Source organism: Coregonus lavaretus (genome assembly GCF_964263955.1).
Source record: "Coregonus lavaretus genome assembly, chromosome: 36".
NCBI lineage: Eukaryota > Metazoa > Chordata > Actinopteri > Salmoniformes > Salmonidae > Coregonus > Coregonus lavaretus.
The window spans coordinates 14,678,333-14,695,185 of record NC_140023.1 but is presented as its reverse complement, the minus strand read 5'-3'; the positions used below and the strand labels follow the sequence as shown (position 1 = coordinate 14,695,185).

At 44.2% G+C, this 16,853-nt stretch overlaps 2 protein-coding genes across 3 annotated transcripts in view; one reads left to right on the top strand and one right to left on the bottom strand.

The window, feature by feature from the left end:
• slc17a5 (solute carrier family 17 member 5) overlaps positions 1–16,853 on the bottom strand; it is a 583,343-nt gene that overhangs the window by 90,621 nt on the left and 475,869 nt on the right. The window lies entirely within an intron of this gene.
• The window catches only part of LOC311111016 (bifunctional heparan sulfate N-deacetylase/N-sulfotransferase 2-like), a 177,791-nt gene that overhangs the window by 67,225 nt on the left and 93,713 nt on the right, over positions 1–16,853 (top strand). For both annotated transcript variants that reach the window (XM_084153702.1, XM_084153703.1), the window contains exon 2: positions 6,664–6,699. The gene's annotated coding sequence lies outside the window, so the exon portion shown is untranslated. The remainder of the gene's footprint in view (positions 1–6,663; positions 6,700–16,853) is intronic.

The following is a 16,853-nucleotide window of genomic DNA, read 5'->3' as shown; positions in this document are numbered from 1 at the left end:
GCCATAGGTCCAGAAAACAGGCCCTCCAATTTAATTATGCTTTTTTGCCAATGTTTACTGACACCGGACCGGCCATATTCAATGGGTGTTGAGCGTTCAGACGAGAGTGCTCTGAAATCGGAGTAGATGGCCAGAGCGAATTTACCAGCTACGTCTATCAACAGTTGTTGCATTGACATCATGGACATTCTATTGAAATGGTTACTTGCATAGTGGAGTCTTTTGTTAAGACATGTAGCTAGCTAGCTAAACAATGAACCATAATCCCAACTCATGACGTTACTGCCCTGCATGAATCTGCAGGTAGCTAACCAACCAGGTTCAATGTTAGCTAGCTAACATTAGGCTATAACTAGCAAAGTAAATGCTCTGAGATACGAATAATATTACTACACAGATCATACACGTAATGTTAGCTTGCGAGCCAGCCAGCTAACGTTAGCTAGCTAGCTAACAGTACACTTTAACTTGAAATGAAAACGACTTTCTGACAAAATTAGAAACTTGTAATATCTGAAAATGTAGCTAGCTAGACTATCTTACGCGTATACATGGATGGATGCTTCTCCCTCTCTGTCACGGATGCCACGGTTGCCCTTAGTTTGAAGATGTAATCCGGAGACAGATGTTTTCTTCATCTCCTTAGCTATCATACTCTAATTCCACTGATTTTCAAAACTCGATCTCTCGGCATGTCCCGCCCACTTATTATCTCAGCCAATCATGGCTAGCGGGAAGGTTGCTGTCTTTTTCTGTGGCTAAACCAACTAGGCTTGCAATTTAAAAATGTTATTCGTATTTATAGATGGCATACAAGTTTGTTATTAAGGCACATGAAAGTTGACATGTTCCAGAAGGTGACGCGCGACATGCCTAGTTTCCTGAAACGAGTCACATATCTAGTGTGTCTGTGTGGGCTGGTTGCTTGCGTCGTTTAGGGCCCTGACTCACACAAAAAAACAGGAGCAAAGGTTTTGATATGGGAAACAAAAATTAGCATTCATATTGGACAAGCTTCGGTAGAAGGCTACTTCCTCTGTTTCAAAACAACTCCTACTTTTTATTTCCCACTGAATGCTGCAACCCTGGTTTATCTGCTACCCCCCATCTCCTTGTGGCCTCCTTTCTGCCTGCCTGCCTGCCTGCCTGGTGGTGGTGGGAGAGAGTGAGGGATGGGGTAGCGGGTGGAGAACAGGGGCAGATGGAGGTAGGGGGCCAGGACTGCCTGCTGGGTGCCATTCAGCTCACACAGACCCAGTAGTGTAGCCCACAGAACGCCAGCATCCAGCAGTTTAGCCCCCTCCCCTCCACCCCTCGCCTCTCCACACCCCCTGCTCTCAATCCTCTCTCTCTCTCCCTCAGCACCTCCATGTCTACTCTATTCAAGTCTGAAATTAAATTGGCTTACACTCCAGCCATTTATACGGTGTAATCTGTTGTGGTTCAGGTTTGAGAGCAGTCATTGCCTCACTGCCATTGCCTCACGCTGGCTTTCTGTGTCTGTATGAACCAATGATTTATACGTACACTAGATGACTGACAGAGGGTGCTGTTTTGAAGCTGCTGCACCTCCATCTAGGCACCATTGTACAAAAGATTTTTGAAGCTATAGAAAAAAATGTTTTGTCTACATTTGTTCTTGTCACTAATTCTATTACAGATGTTTTAAATTATATTATATGAGCTAAATAAAAAATGAAAAAAATATATAACATCTTCCTTAAAGTATAATTTTTGGAAAGTACTACTGTTAGTGTCCCCACTACAATAAAAAAATACTTAATTACATGTAATATTGTCATTCCAATATTTAATTGAAATACTGTAGAATTCCATTGATTCCTATGGAGGACTGCGTCTTCTGAGGAGTGCCAATATGGCCGACCGGTGGCTTCAAAGCCTCTCATTGGCCAATACATAGCATCAGCAATCCAGGGTTTATATAAATCATTGGTATGAACAGATGCTTGAGGCAATGAGCTAGGATGTTAGGAGAGGCTACAGGTGCATGTGAAAACCATGTGGGTTTACACGAGTAGCAAGCTGGGGCATTAGCCTGTCTACTGGAAGGCTTACCAGCCAGTTACGTATGAGTGAGATGGAGAATGTGTAGGGAGGTTGCGGCGAGTGGCTAACTGGGACAGAATGTCTGCTTGGTGAGAGATGGATCAGAGAATAGATGTCCTCAGACTTTAACCGGAGGGGCAGTTGTATCATGTTAAACTGGCTTTGGTGTTGTATCCCTTCTTTCTCTGACATTTGCACTGGCTGCATCTTCACTCTGATCTGTAGTGCCCTTCATCACACTGTTAGACATTGCCATGGAGAAAACGATAGCGATGCACAATATTTATTTACAGCTAACTCATTCTGCTTGCTCTCTCAATATGCATCTGGGGGTGCTGTGTGTGTGTGTGTGTGTTTTACGGACTCTGCAAATGGATTTCCCCTCATTGGGCCTGACCTTTTTTCATTGGCTGTTTTCGTTGGAGCTGAGCGTAATGATTTCTGTGCCTGCATTAGCATGAGAGGAAGAGTGCCTGGCTGTCAGCTCAGAGATATCACCTCATGAACCTTCTGTCTGTCCTCCGCCTCTGGTTTCTGAATGAATGCAAAGGGCAGAGAAAAAAATTAAACGTCTCCCTCCCTCTCTGCTGTGACCAGTACATGACTATGCTAATGCTGCTCACTGGCGTCGATAACGGTTAGCCTTACAGTTATTCAAATTACGCTAACATTAACTTCTCACTCTTCCATGTTAGCCATTCGATTCAAGCTAAGAAGTGGAGGGCTGTCAGACCATTAGGGGTGAGCATTAAATCTTAAATCTGCATCCCCCTGGCTTGTGGTGTGGTCTGATTATTAGGCTGCTGTAATTCGACCCGAGGGCCTCAGGTAGAATCCCACTCCTGAGTCAGTACTAATCTCTACTACCTGCTGCCCGTGTCTGTCTCCCTATCCACCTCCCTCTGTTTGGGCCGTATGGCTGCAGAGTGGAGCGAGGGAGAGGAGAAAGGCACAGACAATAGGATTAGCAACACCATCCCCAGCCGGGCTGAATGGGTTTCTGCTGTCGCACCGTTAATTGGCAGATATAATCATTTAATCCATGAATAAGATTTGCAGCAGCTTTAGTGGGTAAACAATAGGACTAGGAATTGCCAGGGAACTCACGATACCACATTATTACGAAATGTATTGCGATTCTCACGATTCTATATGCATTGCCAGTGTTTTCCATTAGCGCCGGCTGTCAGCTAATCAGCTGTTTACACACTCATTTTCAGATGGCTACATTTTCCACTTTATATTAACTAGGCTACTTTTCATTTAAAAGTTTCAATTCGATAGTCCTTCGAGCCCTCTCCCGCTAGAATGAACTATATGCATCTTCTAGTGGTCTATTGATAGTATAGCCGCCTGTCAGCCACAAAGTGAGCGATAACAGGGAAACACAACAGAGAGGAAGAGGCTAAGCGAGAGGTTTCACTCTCAAATCTGTCCAAAATAAGGCCAATGCATTTCTATGGGCTTATTGTGGACCTAAGCTTGTCACCTGCCTTCCTGCCTTTGGGACAACAACTCCCATTGTTAGGGCGTAGACATGAGCATCTCGTCATTATATACAGATCTCTGGTTGCAGTTGAATTTCTTTACACAGAGGAGGGAGAGGTAGCATGATGCTCGTGAATTTACACGTTCCATGTATTGTAAGTGGTAACGATGAGTCAAAATCCAATAGCCTAATTATTGTTTCCCCACACATTCATTTATTTTATTTTGCGTGTTTCACATAGCCAGCCACACGGAGTCGTGGCACCAAGTAGGCTATTTACTGTGTGTTCATTTAAGGTGTCAAACTGACTGAATAAAGTTGGGATCTCCTATATCACTTTGCCATTCATAAATTGTTATATGTCCATGTTATCACTTCGGGACAAGTAAACCAAAGGTTTTCCTATATTTCCTTTTCTAGAATGTCGACTCTCGTCTCTTGAGTGTAGCCTACCAAATCGCATCGGTGAGATAGCCTTTCATTCGTCTCCCTAATTTGCATAGGCTACTGGTAGGCTTAGGCCTTTTGCTGATTATCTGCAGAAAAATTATGAAAACATTCGATGAAAATGGTGAATCCTAACTGCAGGAAAAATAGGTAGTGGAGAGCCTCATTATTGTCCAAATATGATAATTATGGCCCTCACAGAATCCAGGCATTAAAACGGAATAAAACAAAATATATTTTTATTGACCTTTATTAGGGAATCAACTAAATATATTGAACATGACTTAATTAGCCCAAGTTTATCATCAGTGATTCGTATTTCCTGCAACTTTCTGAAGAGGCAACGAGAATGCCCCTGTCTTGTGTGTGCAGTGTGCACGTCTACCAGTTTGTCTTCTAGTAGATGGAAAGGCTTTCCCAAAAACCTTCTCAGTTAAATACTAACTACAAAGTAGCGTATGCTTACCTGGCAGAATGATATGATTATTTTCATCAATCCAATGGGTGTTTGTTTTGCAAACTCTACCATCACAAAAACAAGGGTAACTACACCAAAAATAACAATTTCTCATAACATAACATCCAATTTTGTGGTTAAAACATCCAGTTTTGTTTTTTCGATAAAAAGTATGATTTTTGAGAGCGAAAACCTGGAAAAATGGAAACCTGGAAAAACAAAACCAACGTCTTTTTCAAGGTTAATGTGGACTATTTACTTCATTTATTTTGGTATTTTTATTTTATTTTACCCCCTTTTTCTCCCCAATTTGGATCTTGTCTCATTGCTGCAACTCCCCAACGGGCTCGGGAGACTAAGGTAGTCATGCGTCCACCGAAACATGACCCGCCAAACCGTGCTTCTTAACACCCGCCCTCTTAACCCGGAAGCCAGCCGCACCAATGTGTCGGAGGAAACGCCATTCACCTGATGACCGAGGTCAGCCTGCAGGTGCCCGGCCCGCCACAAGGAGTCGCTAGAGTGCGATGAGCCAAGTAAAGCCCCACCCGGCCAAACCCTCCCCTAACCCAGACGACGCTGGGCCAATTGTGCCCTATGGGACTCCCGATCATGGCCGGTTGTGATACAGCCGGGATCAAACCCGGGTCTGTAGTGACACCTCTAGCACTGCGATGCAGTGCCTTAGACTGCTGCGCCACTCGGGAGGCACCTCATTTATCTGTTTTAATAAAATCCATAATTTGAAGAACAAACAACATTGTGGCAATTCATATCTTGCAATAAAACTGTAAATAAGACTTTAATCTCAAGAGAAGACCGGTTTAATGTTCTCTTATTTCGAAAATAGTCCTGATCATATACAGTGCCTTTTTTAGAAACACCCCTTGACTTTTTCCACATTTTGTTGTTACAGCACGTGTAAAACTCATTCCACAGAGGGCCGATTGTCTACGGATTTTCGCTCCTCCCTTGTACTTGACTGATGAATTAAAGCCACTAATTGGTAAAGAACTCCCCTCACCTAGTTGTCTAGATCTTAATTGAAAGGGAAAACCAAAAACCCCTGTGTTACAGCCTGAATTTAAAATGGCCCCGTTAAAAATCAGTCTGTTTAAGATATAGATGTTTTTTTGCATTGGATGAGTCTCAGTCCACGGCATTTGTCGATGTCGCCCTTCCGCATCTGTGGTGAAAGGTGGCAGAGCTACAGCTGTGTTTGTTAGACCATGAGACGTCCTGAAAATCGGTTTTCTCACAAACGGTTTGGCCTACAAAATATTATGACCATAGATAACAGGTACAGCCAACTAGCGCAAAAATAATATCCCAATATCTTACTTTATCGATTTTCCTCCATATCACTTGTAAACAATGGCAACAGTCCATGTTTGAGCCGGTGCTGCTGTGAAATACGTGCAACAGCAGTGAGATGATCCCTCATCCGCTTTATTAAGGTGATGGGTGATGTTAGTGTTTGTTGTATTGCTTTGAAGGGGGTGTGTGTGCGTGCGGTTAAGTAGCAGGCTACAGCACAACCTCTGCCTTCCATACCACTTAGGCCCCCCCATCCTCCACCACCACTACCCTACCTCCAACTGTGAGCTCCCCTCTCCTTCCTTCCCCGAACGGGGTCCCAAGAGCCCCCTAACCCTGACTGTCTCATAAGTATCTCTAAAATGGACACCTTTCCAATATTGTTTTTCTTTATTACCACTAATGGTTGACAGGACTAGATAGGTTGAGGAAATATGAATAAATCCTATCATGTCCTGCCATGGAAGCCAGTTAAAAGGATTGAAACACAGCTTCTGTGGGTCTGGACAGGGATCAGGACAGCCTGCTCCTGGATCAAACTGCCCACTACATAGCAAATAGAAAATCACCAGGGAGAAAGAGCGGGAGATGGTGACTCAGGTTGTAGTCTAGCCAAGCGAAGGTGAGGGCTCCTTATTAAGCCCGCTTGTCTTTCTTTGTCTCTCATCTCGCTTCTTCTCTGGCTCTGTCGTCCCTGACAATCATGGGGCTTGCCTTTTCAAACTAGGCTACTTTGAAACACTTTTTTTTCTCTTTCATTTAAATAGAAGGTGGTGTGGGCAGCTCATATTAATGTAGGTATGAGTAGCAAGGGGTACATTTGTGTGGCTGTGAGTTGGATCCTTCAATGAATCCTGTTTCTCTCTTTCTCTCCTCCTCTCTGCAGGCCCACGTCTCGCGTCAGACTGCTGCACACGCTGAGGTAAGGTGCTCTTCAAAGACCAACTGGGTGTTGTGTTCTGTGTGTGTATGTGTGATTTCATACAGTGTGTATGTTCACATTAGTGAATGTGTAGGTGTCCAAGGATGATTAACTTTAACATAGCCCAAAGAGCTTTACATGTGGCTGGTTCTATGATTGGTGCACTTGTGGACCCGGCCCACAGTAGCTCACATTGACTGAATTAGGGATGGGCATTTGAAATAATTTCACTATTCGAATATGATTATTTATTATTTTATTTTAATTTTTTTACTTTGTTTAAACTTGAGATGCTTGCTGCGCAGCCTGCTTGACTCGGTGCCCTGCCTAACTCTGTGTGTGCTGCAGCAGGGTGGGGGATGGGCAGGGGCCGGTGTCAAGGGAGATCGAGGAAAAAGTAGCCACTGACTCGCGCTAGTTAGACAAACTTGTGAATGCCATAGGTTATCTATCATCCCATCTGGCAGTGCCTGTCTTTACGGCATCAAATCCATGTAAAGAAGCTAGCTAAGGTAGTTTATGCTATTTTGCTGCACTCCCCGTCGTTGTCTACAAGAACTCCATTCATATTAAACCACTACCTGTCGGTTGCTCGCTGTAGCCTACTCCTTCTCATTTAGCTGACTTAATTACGTACTTTTAATTCAATTTTGTGTTAATTAGAGAATTCCCACTTCACGTTGCTACACATGGAGCCTCTGACTGTAGTGTGCAACACTTTTATTGGCCGACAATAACAACAAACGACATGAATGAAACGTGTGTAGGCTTTAAGGTATGGCTTTTTATGGGGCACACCTCATAAAAACTACATTCAAAAGTGTTTTTATTAAATTAAGAATTTAAAATGTCATGGTGTTTTCTTGTGTAGCAATGTCACATAGATAATTTAATTGAGACAAAGCCTTTTCATTATCAAATATATTTAATTTGTCACATGCTTCGTAAACAACAGGTGTAGACTAACAGTGAAATGCTTACAGGCCCTTCCCAACAATGCAGAGAGAAAGAAAATAGAAAAATAATAGAAAAAAAGTAACACAAGGAATAAATACACAATGAGTAACGATAACTTGGTTATATACACTGGGTACCAGTACCAAGTCTATGTGCAGGGGTACAAGGTAATTGAGGTAGATATGTGTGTGTATATACATGAACAGTCAAAAGTTTTAGAACACCTACTCATTCAAGGGTATTTCTTTATTTGTACGATTTTCTACATTGTAGAATAATAGTGAAGATATCAAAACTATGAAAGAACACATTGAATCATGTGGTAACCAAAAAAGTGTTAAACAAATCAAAATATATTTTATATTTGAGATTCTTCAAATAACCACCCTTTACCTTGATGACAGCTTTGCACACTCTTGGCATTATTCTACAATGTAGAAAATAGTACAAATAAAGAAAAACCCTTGAATGAGTAGGTGTTCTAAAACTTTTGACCGGTAGTGTGTGTATATATAGGTAGGGATAAAGTGACTAGGCAACTGGATAGAAAATAAACAGTAACAGCAGCGTATGTGATGGGTCAAGAGTGCAAAAAGGGTAAATGCAGATAGTCCAGGTAGATTTTTGGGTAACTATTTAACTAACTATTTAGCAGTCATATAGCTTGGGGGTAGAAGTTGTTCAGTGTCCTGTTGGTTCCAGACTTGGTGCCATGAAGTAGCAGAGAGAACAGTCTATGACTTGGTTGGCTGGAGTCTTTAACAATTTTTAGGGCCTTCCTCTGACACCGCCTGGTATAGAGGTCCTGGGTGGCAGGGAGCTAAGCCCCAGTGATGTACTGGGCCGTACGCACTACCCTCAGTTAATACAGGTAATGAATGGAGAACAGGAGGGCTTCTTAAAGAAAAACGAACAGGTCTGTGAGAGCCGGAATTCTTACTGGTTGGTAGGTGATCAAATACTTATGTCATGCAATAAAATGCAAATTAATTACTTAAAAATCATACAATGTGATTTTCTGGATTTTTGTTTTAGATTCCGTCTCTCACAGTTGAAGTGTACCTATGATAAAAATTACAGACCTCTACATGCTTTGTAAGTAGGAAAACCTGCAAAATAGGCAGTGTATCAAATACTTGTTCTCCCCACTGTATATATATATACATACATACATGCATACATACATACATACATGCATACATACATACATAGGTTGAAGTCATTCAAACTCGTTTATCAACCACTCCATTAATTTATTGTTAACAAACTATAGTTTTGGTAAGTCGGTTAGGACATCTACTTTGTGCATGACATAAGTAATTTTTCCAACAATTGTTTACAGACAGATTATTTCACTTATAATTCACGGTATCACAATTCCAGTGGGTCAGAAGTTTACATACAGTAAGTTGACTGTGCCTTTAAACAGCTTGGAAATTCCAGAAAATTATGTCATGGCTTTAGAAGCTTCTGATAGGCTAATTGACATCATTTGAGGCAATTGGAGGTGTACCTGTGGATGTATTTCAAGGCCTACCTTCAAACTCAGTGCCTCTTTGCTTGACATCATGGGAAAATCAAAAGAAATCAGCCAAGACCTCAGAAAAGAATCTGTAGACCTCCACAAGTCTGGTTCATCCTTGGGAGCAATTTCCAAACGCCTGAAGGTACCACGTTCATCTGTACAAACAATAGTACGCAATTATAAACACCATGGGACCACGCAGCCGTCATACCGCTCAGGTAGGAGACGCGTTCTGTCTCCTAGAGATGAACGTACTTTGGTGCAAAAAGTGCAAATCAATCCCAGAACAACAGCAAAGGACCTTGTGAAGATGCTAGAGGAAACCAGTACAAAAGTATCTATATCCACAGTAAAACGAGTCCTATATCAACATAACCTGAAAGGCTGCTCAGCAAGGAAGAATCCACTGCTCCAAAACCGCCATTGAAAAAGCCAGACTACGGTTTGCAACTGCACATGGGGACAAAGATCATACTTTTTGGAGAAATGTCCTCTGGTCTGATTAAACAAAAATAGAACTGTTTGGCCGTAACGACAATCGTTGTGTTTGGAGGAAAAAGGGGATGCTTGCAAGCCGAAGAACACCATCCCAACCGTGAAGCAAGGGGGTGGCAGCACCCTGCTGTGGGGGTGCTTTGCTGCAGGAGGGACTGATGCACTTCATAAAATGGATGGCATCATGAGGAAGGAAAATTACGTGGATACAGTGAGGGGAAAAAAGTATTTGATCCCCTGCTGATTTTTTACGTTTGCCTACTGACAAAGAAATGATCAGTCTATAATTTTAATGGTATGTTTATTTGAACAGTGAGAGACAGAATAACAACAAAAAAATCCTGAAAAACGCATGTCAAAAATGTTATAAATTGATTTTTTTTTCATTTTAATGAGGGAAATAAGTATTTGACCCCCTCTCAATCAGAAAGATTTCTGGCTCCCAAGTGTCTTTTATATAGGTAACGAGCTGAGATTAGGAGCACACTCTTAAAGGGAGTGCTCCTAATCTCAGCTTGTTACCTGTATAAAAGACACCTGTCCACAGAATTAATCAATCAATCAGGCCATGTCCAAGACCAAAGAGCTCTCCAAGGATGTCAGGGACAAGATTGTAGACCTACACAAGGCTGGAATGGGCTACAAGACCATCACCAAGCAGCTTGGTGAGAAGGTGACAACAGTTGGTGCGACTATTCGCAAATGGAAGAAACACAAAATAACTGTCAATCTCCCTCGGCCTGGGGCTCCATGCAAGATCTCACCTCGTGGAGTTGCAATGATCATGAGAATGGTGAGGAATCAGCCCAGAACTACACGGGAGGATCTTGTCAATGATCTCAAGGCAGCTGGGACCATAGTCACCAAGAAAACAATTGATAACACACTACGCCGTGAAGGACTGAAATCCTGCAGCGCCCGCAAGGTCCCCCTGCTCAAGAAAGCACATATACAGGCCTGTCTGAAGTTTGCCAATGAACATCTGAATGATTCAGAGGAGAACTGGGTGAAAGTGTTGTGGTCAGATGAGACCAAAATCGAGCTCTTTGGCATCAACTCAACTCGCCGTGTTTGGAGGAGGAGGAATGTTGCCTATGACCCCAAGAACACCATCCTCACCGTCAAACATGGAGGTGGAAACATTATGCTTTGGGGGTGTTTTTCTGCTAAGGGGACAGGACAACTTCACCGCATCAAAGGGACGATGGACGGGGTCATGTACCGTCAAATCTTGGGTGAGAACCTCCTTAACTCAACCAGGGCATTGAAAATGGGTCGTGGATGGGTATTCCAGCATGACAATGACCCAAAACACACGGCCAAGGCAACAAAGGAGTGGCTCAAGAAGAAGCACATTAAGGTCCTGGAGTGGCCTAGCCAGTCTCCAGACCTTAATCCCATAGAAAATCTGTGGAGGGAGCTGAAGGTTCGAGTTGCCAAACGTCAGCCTCGAAACCTTAATGACTTGAAGAAGATCTGCAAAGAGGAGTGGGACAAAATCCCTCCGGAGATATGTGCAAACCTGGTGGCCAACTACAAGAAACGTCTGACCTCTGTGATTGCCAACAAGGGTTTTGCCACCAAGTACGAAGTCATGTTTTGCAGAGGGGTCAAATACTTATTTCCCTCATTAAAATGCAAATCAATTCATAACATTTTTGACATGCGTTTTTCTGGATTTTGTTGTTGTTATTCTGTCTCTCACTGTTCAAATAAACCTACCATTAAAATTATAGACTGATCATGTCTTTGTCAGTGGGCAAACGTACAAAATCAGCAGGGGATCAAATACTTTTTTCCCTCACTGTATTTCCCTCATTAAAATGCAAATCGCCAATTGGATGGAAACCTAGCTAGGAAGGTACTTAATCTTTACCCAGAAATGATTTGATATTGAGATAAAAACAGCTGTATTGGACCTTTTAAGATTCTCCTTGCACACCCTTGCTCTATGTTGTTGTGTAACATTCAAAGGTCACGCATTTCATGTCTCAGTGTTACCTTTGGACATTTCATGTCTCAGTGTTACCTTTGGACATTTCATGTCTGTGTTACCTTTGGACATTTCATGTCTCAGTGTTACCTTTGGACATTTCATGTCTCAGTGTTACCTTTGGACATTTCATGTCTCAGTGTTACCTTTGGACATTTCATGTCTCAGTGTTACCTTTGGACATTTCATGTCTCAGTGTTACCTTTGGACATTTCATGTCTGTGTTACCTTTGGACATTTCATGTCTCAGTGTTACCTTTGGTTTCTCTCCAGCTGTCTTTTTCTATATTCTCCTTGTATTCCTTCTTCCTTCCTCCCTAACGATGAATGATTCATTTAAATTCTCCAGATAAGGTTCATTTTGCTGCTCCCGCCCTGGGTCACCTCTCCTCCTCCCACCTGTTCAGATCACAGTACCCAGCCTAGAGGCCCCTTACTCTGGCCCTGGCAACCCAGGAGCTCTGCCTCTTCACCCACTCACTCAACCACCCACTTACGACTGACAGTGCTGGCACTCAGTCCCCCTCCCCCCACTTCCCCTCTCTCTCTCTCCCCTTTCTCGCTCGCTCTCTGCCTGCCTGCCTTGTGGCGGGGGTGGTGTACTAATGTGCTTCTATAATTCATTGTTAGTTTGGGCAAGGCATGTTCACCCAGCACCTCCACCCCCGAGCGCCCGCAGTGATGCATCTGTGAGCAATTCTCCAATGAAAAATAAATGAAATCGGAGGGGTGAAGGAAAGGGGGGTAGAGAACAACAGGAAAACTGATTAATTATATTCTGGTGAACTGTGCAGTGAGCAGCAGGCCAACCTGAGTGTTTATGTGTATGCACGTGAGATTGTGTGCTAGCGAGTGCCTATCATAAGTATTCATCCCCCTTGGATTCCTTCACATTTAGTTACAAAGTATGATTGAAATGGATTACATTTTTATTTTTTATCAATGATCTACACAAAATACTCTGTCAAAGTGGAAGACCATTAATAAAATAATACAAATCTAATATACCTTGATTAAATAAGTATTCACCCCCCTGAGTCAATACACCTTTGGCAATGATCTTCAAGCTCTGTCAAGGTTTTGGGGATCGTGGCTAGACAGCAATTTTCAGGTCTTGCCATAGATTTTCAAGCACATTTAAGTAAAAACTGTAACTTGACCACTAAGGAACATTCACAGTCTTCTTAGTAAGCAGCCGCTGTGTAGATTTGGCCTTGTGTTGTAGGTTATTGTCCTGCTGAAAGGTGTATTCCTTTCCCAGTGTCTGGTGGAAAGCAGACTGAAGCAGGTTTTGCTCTAGGACTTTGCCTGTGCTTAGCTCATCCCATTTCTTTATATCCTGAAAAACTCCCCAGTCTTTGCCGATGACAAGCATACCCACACCATGATGCAGCCACCACCATGCTTGAAAATAAGTAGGCAGTTACTCAGTGATGTGTTGGATTAGCCCCAAACTATAAGGCTTTGCATTTAGGCCAAAAAGTGTATACCTTTTGCCATGTTTTGGAATATTCTGATTATGTATGATTCGTCTTCATTACTCTGTAATTTAGGTCATTATTGTGGAGTCACTACGCTGTTGTTGATCCATCCTCAGTTTTCTCCCATCACAGCCATTGAACCATTTTAATATCACCAATGGCCTCCTGGTGACATCCCTTAGCAGTTTCCTTCCTGTCCTGCAGCTCAGTTCAGAGGGATGACTATCTTTGATGTGTCTGGGTGGTTTAATACATCATCCACAGCATAACTATTAACTTGACCATGCTTAAAGAGATATTCAATGTCTGTGTTATTGTTACCCATCTACCAATCACTGCCCTTCTTTGAGGCTTTCCAAAAGCTCCCTGGTCTTTGTAGTTTAATCTGCTTGAAATTCAATACTTGACTGAGAGACCTTACAGATGTTGTATGCATGTAGGAAAGAGGAAGGGGTAGTCATAAAGAAATCATGTCAACCCCTATTGAGTCCATGTAACCTGTTTTTATGTGATTTGTTAAGCCAAATGTTACTCTTGAACAAATTTAGGCTTGCCAAAACAAAGGGGTGAATACTTATGCAACAACTATATTTTAGTTATTGAATTTGTATTAATTTGTAAAAAGTTGTCGAATTTTCTTTTCACTTTGACATGGAGTATTTTGTGTAGGTAAATGACCAAAAAATAACAATTACATCTATTTCATCCCACTTTGTAACGCAACAAAATATGAGGGTGAATACTTATGATACCCACTGTGTCTTCTCAGTCTGGCCCATCACATCCTAGTGGTTATCATCTGCAGAGCTCTGTAAGCATTGTTTGTGTGACACAGAGTGCATGGTGGGGTGAGGATGCGGAGGCTGGATGAAGAAGGTAATGGAGGAGCTGAAATGGATTTCTGTAACACAAGCTGTTACACATTTTAATGTATTTTGATCCCAATGCTCAGTCACAGACTGAAGGGTGACCTCCAGCTCTCCATCTCTCTTTTCCTGCGCCTTCTCCCTCTCTCGCTCAATCTCTTTCTCTCTCTCCTCTCTCTCGCCTTCCCTGTCTACTCTAGCCCTCGGCACTATAGGGGGGGCTTCACACCTGCCACTACCCTCTGCATACTAATGACCGGCGCAATACGAGAGGGAGATGTGTGTACACACTCACTCACAAACATGCTCATACACAATCACTTTCATTCAATACTTGCCTACTCGCCATATTCGCAATTAGAAAGACTGCAAGACTTAGAAAGAGATGTACAGACACACACACTCGCTCATTGTCACACCTGCATATACTGACTCATGCACACATGCAATCTGTGTGCACACAATGGCCGTCTGACACCTACGCTGTCTGGCACAGACACACGCATGAACCCACATAACTCCCTTTATTTCTCTCCTGTCTCCCCCTCTCTCCATACCCTCCTCTCTTCCTCGCTGTCTCCCTACCCCCCTCTCGTCCTCTCTCCCTCTCTCCCCCTACCCTCCTCTCTCCCTCTCTCCCCCTACCCTCCTCTCTCCCTCTCTCCCCCTACCCTCCTCTCTCCCTCTCTCCCCCTACCCTCCCCTCTCCCTCTCTCCCCCTACCCTCCCCTCTCCCTCTCTCCCCCTACCCTCCCCTCTCCCTCTCTCCCCCTACCCTCCTCTCTCCCTCTCTCCCCCTACCCTCCTCTCTCCCCCTACCCTCCTCTCTCCCTCTACCCTCCTCTCTCCCTCTCTCCCCCTACCCTCCCCTCTCCCTCTACCCTCCTCTCTCCCCATACCCTCCTCTCTCCTTCGGGTGTCCCTACCCTCCTCTCTCCCTCTACCCTCCCCTCTCCCCCTACCCTCTCTCCCTCTACCCTCCTCTCTCCCCATACCCTCCTCTCTCCTTCGGGTGTCCCTACCCTCCTCTCTCCCTCGGTTTCCCTCACCCTCTCCTCTACCCCTCACCCTCTCCTCTACCCCTCTCATCTTCTCCCTGTTGTATCCATATGGCTGGGTGCTAATAACCCTGGTGGTTAAGCTGGTGTCGTCCTCTGGGCGCGTCATGTCCATCTGTCCCAGACTGATAATTAGCAAACGGGATTAGCCGTTCCCTGGACAGCACCCTGATCACAGTACCTCAGGGCCCAGGCCTGCCCTGAGCACCCATCACTCCCATTGATCCCCATTGATCACTCACACCTGGGGAGCACTAAACCTGGCCCAGGCTTCCTCTTGCTACATTATAGCACTCTTCTCAGAATCAGTCCACAGGGTGATGAGGTGGGGGGGGGGCTGGACAGATGGGATACCTGATGATACATCTGTGAGAGGTGGAGGAGGAAGGGGAAGGGTGAAGTGAATGAGAGCGAGAGGGAAAAAGACTGTGTTTGTGTGTGAGAGAGCGAGAACGTGTTTAGTTCTTTAGGACTGAGACGGTGAAGATTGAGTGCGTTTTGTCTTTTGGGGGTGTATGTATGTACGGTTTGTAGATGAGGTAAAAGGGGAGGGGAGATGAAGGATGTGTCAGGAGTTTTGTACAGTCTGGTATTTGAGAATTAGCCTAAGTGGTTAGCACTGTGTTATGGCTACAGTTATGTAATATATCATGTTATGATATCATACTAATATAGCTAATGGCAAATGTCATGTCTCACCATCTCTTATGCAACTCACACTGTCTATTTCCCTGCAGACCCCTACTCTACTGAGGCCTGGCTGTGTCTCGGCTCATTCTAAGTTATTTAAAGCTCTGCCTCTGCTTCCCCCAGTCTCTCAGCTACTCTGGCTGATGAAGTGCGATTTTTAAGGAGGCTTGGTCAGAATCCAAATGAAACTACTTCCCCTCCAGTGTTTTCTCTTCTTCTCCAGTACGAAGTGCTCCCTGCGTCAAAACATTTCTACCCCTGCCCTTCCTGAGCAGATGTTTGCCGAATTAATCTCCCCACATTCCGGAATTAATTGGCCGAATTAAATGGACGGTGTGTTCCGTGTAATGGATTTTCTGTATGCTGTCCAAAGTGCCGGCAAGAGAAACCGAGGGAACGGGAAAGAGGGAGAGAGCCAAACTAGCTGTAAGCGACAGTCCGTCCGTCAGTCTCTCAGGATTGGAGCCGTGCTGCTGCCTGCCCCTAACTGCACAACCTGACATTGCCCCCAGGGGCTTCATTGGGCCTGCTGCTGCAGATGTGATGTCATAGCTGGAGCCCCATTGGATAGGTGGGGAATTTGAGTAGTTTATATGGTGTGTCTGAGATTTGGTTGAAGCAACCCTGAGCCAACTAGTGTTGGACTGACGTGCACACACCCAGTCCTCATAGAGGAGAGCTGGGACTACCATTGAGCTACTTTATATTATGGTTTGTGTTTGTGTGTATTAGACGTATGTTTGTATTAGGTGTGTGCGTGTGTTTTGAAACGGTGAACAGGTGTGTGAATGGCCATTTGGCTGTGTGCGTGTGTCTGAGAGAGCGTGTTAGTGACTGCCAGGTGGGGGGTAATTAGCCAGAGCGCTGTGTGTGCAGCTAGGAGGACTACTAACGGCCAGCGTGCTAGGCGTGGTCGCTGATGGATGGGGCCTAACGGACAGCCGGGGCCGGAGCTGGCGGTCTGGAGGAGTGACCTCGTCCTCACAGCGCATTTATATCACTTTCACCCCCTCTGCGGGGGCCATGGCCTGCTTCATAAGTAGGCACCACAGGACACACATCCCCAGCCCTCCATGTCATTGTGTGTGA